This window comes from Pygocentrus nattereri, chromosome 9, assembly GCF_015220715.1.
Source record: "Pygocentrus nattereri isolate fPygNat1 chromosome 9, fPygNat1.pri, whole genome shotgun sequence".
NCBI lineage: Eukaryota > Metazoa > Chordata > Actinopteri > Characiformes > Serrasalmidae > Pygocentrus > Pygocentrus nattereri.
In genome coordinates, this window is record NC_051219.1 from 3,435,637 (window position 1) to 3,442,745 (window position 7,109).

A 7,109-nucleotide genomic window follows, 5' to 3' on the forward strand; every position below is an offset into this window, starting at 1 on the left:
TTAAATTCTTTTAAAACACTGAAACTGAGGACACACATTGGTTTAATAGTATAATATTTTTGCTAAAGAAATTCTAATTTACAGAAGTTTTGCCTCAGTATAAGTGCAACCAATGTCTGCTTGGACGAAAATACAGACGATATTCAATCCAAACGCTCCTGCTAGTGTTTTCAGCCGAGCTAGTTTAGCTGTGTTTTCAGCCGAGCTGGTTTAGCTGTGTTTTTAGCTGAGCTAGTTTAGCTGTGTTTTCAGCCGAGCTAGTTTAGCTGCGTTTTTAGCCGAGCTGGTTTAGCTGTGTTTTTAGCCGAGCTGGTTTAGCTGTGTTTTTAGCTGAGGTAGTTTAGCTGTGTTTTCAGCCGAGCTAGTTTAGCTGCATTTTTAGCTGAGCTGGTTTAGCTGCGTTTTTAGCCGAGCTTGTTTAGCTGTGTTTTTAGCTGAGGTAGTTTAGCTGTGTTTTCAGCCATTTAGCTGTGTTTTTAGCCGAGCCAGTTTAGCTGTGTTTTCAGCCGAGCTAGTTTAGCTGCGTTTTTAGCCGAGCTGGTTTAACTGTGTTTTCAGCCGTTTAGCTGTGTTTTTAGCCGAGCTAGTTTAGCTGCGTTTTTAGCCGAGCTGGTTTAGCTGTGTTTTTAGCCGAGCTGGTTTAGCTGTGTTTTCAGCCATTTAGCTGTGTTTTTAGCCGAGCCAGTTTAGCTGCGTTTTTAGCCGAGCTGGTTTAGCTGTGTTTTTAGCCAAGCTAGTTTAGCTGTGTTTTTAGCTGAGGTAGTTTAGCTGTGTTTTCAGCCGAGCTAGTTTAGCTGCATTTTTAGCCGAGCTGGTTTAGCTGCGTTTTTAGCCGAGCTGGTTTAGCTGCATTTTTAGCCGAGCTGGTTTAGCTGCGTTTTTAGCCGAGCTGGTTTAGCTGTGTTTTCAGCCGAGCTAGTTTAGCTGTGTTTTTAGCCGAGCTGGTTTAGCTGTTTTTTCAGCCGAGCTGGTTTAGCTGTGTTTTCAGCCGAGCTAGTTTAGCTGTGTTTTCAGCCGAGCTGGTTTAGCTGTGTTTTCAGCCGAGCTAGTTTAGCTGTGTTTTCAGCCGAGCTAGTTTAGCTGTGTTTTTAGCTGAGGTAGTTTAGCTGTGTTTTCAACCGAGCTGGTTTAGCTGTGTTCTTAGCCGAGCTAGCTTAGCTGTGTTTTTAGCCGAGCTAGTTTAGCTGTGTTTTCAGCCGAGCTAGTTTAGCTGTGTTTTCAGCCGAGCTAGTTTAGCTGTGTTTTTAGCCGAACTAGTTTAGCTGTGTTTTTAGCTGAGTTAGTTTAGCTGTATTTTTAGCCGAGCTAGTTTAGCTGTGTTTTTAGCCGAGCTAGTTTAGCTGTGTTTTTGCTGAGCTAGTTTAGCTGTATTTTTAGCCGAGCTAGTTTAGCTGTGTTTTTGCTGAGCTAGTTTAGCTGTGTTTATAGCTGAGCTGGTTTAGCTGTGTTTTTAGCTGAGCTAACAGCAAAGAGGGTCAGAAACCACATAATCAAGTCTATCAATGATACTGAACAAGTTCATGTGACGATTTTTGCGTACAGTACTAGTTTGTGGACATTAACTTCTACCACTTGTCAGCTACATTAGCCTCATAGCTTCAGTGCAAAAGTAAAGAAGCCAACTTCAGACCCCAAACATTTCTTGGCTGATCTGCAAAGGAGGAAACAGCGTACATTTCCAAACTGCTACTTTAAAAACAGCATAGTTTTATTGAGATGCTTCTACTTTAGGAGTGCCGAGAGCTTGACCCCTGTAATTCACTCTGCAGGCTTGTCCGGCCGTGTCGTCGCCATTCTGTTGCTGTTGGTATCCCGGAACAGTTATTTAAGCTCTGTTATGTCACTGTAGCAGAGAACACATTTCTGAATGACGTAACAGGTGCCTGCTGGCCGGAAGCATTGCACAGACCTGCTACACGATCTGAGCGTGCGGGTCCAGGACTGTCAGTGATGGCGCTACAGAAACAGCCATGTTTCTTATCTTAATCATCTCTCTGAATCACCTCGATTTAGAATCAGAAGATCAAAGCTCAGAACTCTGAAGACGAGAAAGCTGGTACATCTTGTACTCTGAACGTTTTCCACCCAGAATATTACTATGTGATTTTAATTACCAAAGAAAGTGTTCAAAACTATGGCTCTGGTCACCTATTCAGATCATCCTACTGAACCGGGTCCAAGTCAGGGTTTGAAGCACATTTCAGACTTTTAACTGATCTCAGACTTAAAGTGATCAACCATTTCAACGTTCTTGTCACAACCAAAACAATCATTATACACATCCCACATCAGTCCTGCTACAGCTATGAGGCAGTCTGGCCTTCTAGCTACAGGCAGAATGTGTTCTCCCCCTCCCTCAGTCAGTCATCCCTCATACTACTACCACGTTGAAGGAACGGTCTAAACTCACTAAACAAAGTTTGCCCGATTCTGGGGACAGTCGTGGGCTGGAGGTTAGGGAACCAACCTTGGTTTGATCCCCAACAGTCGACAGCACGTGACTGAAGTGCCCTTGAGCAAAGCACCTAACCCCCAACTGCTCAGTAGGCGCCGTGGATAGGGCTGCCCACCACTCTGGGCAAGAGTGCTCACTGCCCCCTAGAGTGTGTGTTCACTAGTGTGTATGTGGTGTTTCACTGCACAGATGGGTTAAATGTGGAGGTGAATCTTCCCTGTTGTGGGACTAATAAGGGTCACTTAAAATATTTCAGTCCTATTTGCTAACCGAAACCTGGCTAGACTGCAGCTCATATTCACAGCCATCTGATAGCACGAGGACAGGGGGCCACTGTTGGCCCACTGATGGCAAAGCTGGTGGTCCACCGGTGTTTAAGCAGAGTATTAGACAAAATTCCACTTATCATCACTCATTTTACACTCACAATCCAGTTTACTGAGGTTTCCTTCCTTTTCATTAATTATGCTTATTATTATTATAAATTAGTGTTGTATGTAATTTTAATCAGCAACAACATTATCTCTAAAATCGTTTTATATCTGGCCTAGTCGTTACTTTTTTCTCTCAGTTGTTGTTATTTGTCTTAGTTTATTTTCTAAAATAAAAGTCTCTGTGCATTTAAAACCTGCAATTAAAAACAGCTTGTATGCAGGACAGTAATCTGGGTGGTCTGAGGGAAGACCTGCCAGAGCTGACCTTATCGAGCCAGCGGACTGATATATGTTTCACTATTTGGGCAGTGACTTATCTAGAACTTCCAGAAGGACTACAATGATGTTTTTGTCTCTAAATTGGTTCCACTGTAAATCAAGGCATGATCAGTTGGTTCCCATGTCAGTTCCTAATCATGTTTGTTGTTCATCCAACGTTTAAGGTTTTCAGTTCAGCTCCTGAAGTCCTAACCAATGGGAGAGTTCACTTGGACGTTCTACCTAGATACCACAGAGAAAACAATCCAAAAGAAAACACAATTCTTTATTTAAACCATTTAGGCTTGTTTTCCAATAAATTTCCTGATAAATAAGAGTTTTCCTACTGCACAGGTGAAACACAACTATCATGATGATTATATTAAACAAAAGGAATTTAAAAATATGGAGGTGCATATTTTTCCCATGGAAATCATCAGAGCTCCTCTGCAGGTCTAGAAGGCCCTGAGGTGTGTGTGTGTGTGTGTGTGTGTGTGTGATGTGTAGATGACAGTGGGAGTGTGTGTAGGCTTAGCGACGGCTGCCCAACAGAAAACTGACAGAGAGCTTGCTAACACTCACTGACACTGTGGCCCTTGTGTGTGTGTGTGTGGGGCTCTTTAGTGTTGCTGGCAGTCGGTCGATGTAATTCAAGCTGTTATACCCCTTGGAATTTGCCGGAAGCTTTCCAGGGAACTCCACACACTCATGTGTTAGTGTGTGTGTGTGTATGTTAGTGTGTGTGTACGTTAGTGTGTGTGTGTGTTGGTGTGTGTGTATGTGTATGCGTGTGTTAGTGTGTGTGTGTGTTTATGTTATTGTGTATGCATATTAGTGTGTGTGTGTGTGTGTGTCCTGACTTTGTAACGTTATTTATAAAAACTCCACATTTAATTTTTAATACTCAATACTTAATCTATATGATTAGTTCCTGAGGTTAAGATTAGGATTAGATCATTCCTATTACACGTATATAAATAAACCCCATATGGCTCATTGTTATTACTATATATTATATGTTACTGTCAGCAGAAGAACAAGCAGGTGCTCGGCTGCAGCAACAATGTGAGCAAGATAATAAAGATCATTCATTCAACATGAATCCTGGTGAAAACATCACGAGGAAGATCAGAAATGCTCCAAAATGGCTTGGACTAAAATCCCTATATTTTAATTTACATTAAAAGTTTACAACATTGCTGCTGCCTCCTGTAAAGTTGCTATTTTGGAGATTCCTGTTCTTCTTTGGACAGCGACGATTTTCAAAACAGTGCAGTATTTTCCATTTTCATGTGGGTCGACCTGCGGAACACAGTTTCAGCTTAAAACGGGAATAATCCAGGAAGATCCACTGATGGCGCGAAGTGAGTAAAGGAATTCTGGCAGGAGCGGCGCAGAGAGGCGAAGGCGGCGTTTAGCTGAAGTACAGATACAAATATAGAGACATGATGAGTCTATATTTGTCTAGAATCAGGGTGTGGGCGAGTGGGTGGAGCCACGTCTGGAAGCTGGACGAAGACCGAAGAGTTTAAGATGAATCTCAGAGTTGGGGTCAGATCATCTTCATCACTTCAGCACCACACCGTTCAGCTCACTGAGAGAATAAAAGTTTGTTAGTAGAGGTTTGATTAGGTGGTCTAGACGTCTGAGACAGAACACGATACGGGACCTAAACAGTCTCACTCTGGATGCGTCATGATGCACCTGTGGAGACTCGCGATAGGTGAGCACAATTTATTTCAGTTTTATTTGATTAATTTGGCCCTTAGAAGTCACAGTTACTGTCAGCAAGGACCAAACCGAGTATTTCGGACTCAAAATGAGTATTTCGGACTCATAGCTCATCGAAAGAAGCCCCGAAATTGTTTGAAAAGTGCAGATTCTAAACTTTCAATCCATATGACTTTCATGTTTACAAGTAGAAAAGAAAATAGTTTATTGTAATTTGAATTTGATGAAAAGTGTATGTACAGTCTTGTTTGGCAGAAAGAAAAAAAATCCTTTACATTCTTCAATTTTTCCATTTTTTCATATTGAAACAACCGAAAAAAGTAAGAAATGCAGAGAAAAACCTGTTCATACAGAATATAAATCAAATGTGAATTATCTATTAGTACCTATGTAATAACTGTGTAATTTCACTAATAAAGCAAAATGACAGCAGTAGCTCTCAGAGTCTAACAGTAAAAACTGGTTTTTGTTTTACTTTATTTGGAGTGTCTGCGCTTTATTGGATGAATATATATTATATTTACTTGGTGGCAGTTCTAGAAAATTTTTCCAGGGGTGGCAGGGAGTGTCAGCAGGGTCGCAGTGTGAAAGTGCGAGCGAGAGGCAGGGGGTCAGAGCGGGGCACTGGCTACCCTGGCCACCCCTTTAAAACCATGCAAGACTGTAAATTTTGCCAAACAGGTTCATTGAATGAAGGTCAATTCCCAGAATCTATCTGTGTAAATTCAATGCTTTAGTTTAATGGAGTAAAATGTGTACAGAGTAAATCTGAGATGTTCACCAAATACTAGAATATTTATTCCATTAAACATTTTACTTGGTCGAAATTTGTATTTTCCAATGTGAAGATGGTTCCAGTAAACTCATCTTTTGTGTTATGGCTCACAAATACAGAAACATAGAAATCACTGGAATTAGTTTTATCCAGAAGAGTGAGGCTGAAGTACACATACAAATTATAGAGATGTTATGAGCCTTTGTTTGTCTGGAATCAGGGTGTGGGTGGGTGTGGATGGGTGGGTGGGGCCACGTCTGGTCCAAATAGGTCGATTTTCAAACTTTGAAATTTATAAACTTATAACAATTCTAAAGTAACTTCAGTTATTAAGTAACTTAAGCGATGCAAGTTGTAAAATAATGTATAAAAATGGAAAAGAACCTTCTAATCGCTGTAAAATAGAATAGAATCACTGCAGAAAAAGAAAGTCTGTAGTTTGTAAAGAAAAAAAAGGCTAAAATTAATTTCAAGGAAACTTTTAAAATCAGAAGTAACTTGCAAAGAAAACAATGCAGTTTTTGCTTCACTTGATTTAGCGCGGATACTGACAGTAGGTGAACAATTTTACTGTCAACTTTACAACCTTGTTTGACTTCATTCAGATATATGTGCTCTCTCTCTCTCTCTCACTCACTCTCTCTCTCTCTCTCTCTCTCCCCCTGTGTCTGTGAATCAGACTTGTTCACCTGCTGTTGAGCTGTGGAGAACATTGCAGAAGAGCAGCACTAGAGTTTCAGGGTCTCGTGCCTCGACCTCCAGAAACCTTCACCTGAAACAGGGAAAGGAGCACATCCCTCCCTCCTGGCTCACCGCTCAGATTAGTTCATGTGAATGGAACCAAGACTGAAAAGAGGAGCCCCACTACAGAAACAGTACAGCAGTACGTGGTATTGACAGAGCTTAAAGAGGGGCTCAGCTCAGAGACGAGACTGGCTTCACCTTCAAACAGTAAACAAATCAAAACTGGAGTCAAGATCTGATTCTCTTTGAGCAAATCAGACGAAATGTGTGCCGACAGTATCAACCCTCGCGTGGGGGTGACGGTGGCTTTCTGCAGCATCTTCCTCATCTTTGGCTTCATGTTCACCGTGTCTGGAACAAGGGGCGAGGCGCTGGGTCCCGTGCCTCTCATAGCTCTCGGCCCTGCCGTCTTTTCCCCCGCTCTGGTCATCATCATCCTCGCCCTGAAAACCAACGGCTTCCGCTCGTGGCCATGGCCTTGGCTGAGTCTTCAGGCCTGCAGGGGGCGCTGCTGCGCCCAGAGAAAAGAGAAAAACAGACTGGGCTGGGTGTCACCCGAGGACCTGGGGGGTCTGTACAGCATAGGGGGCAGCAGTGAGTCGTCTTCCAGGGGCTCAGTGGGGTCGAGGAAGACCCACATAGGAAAAGGAGAGAAAGTTCTCTGGAATATGAGGGACTGTTGTCCATCTGGAGGCCTGAAGGGGGCACCAGA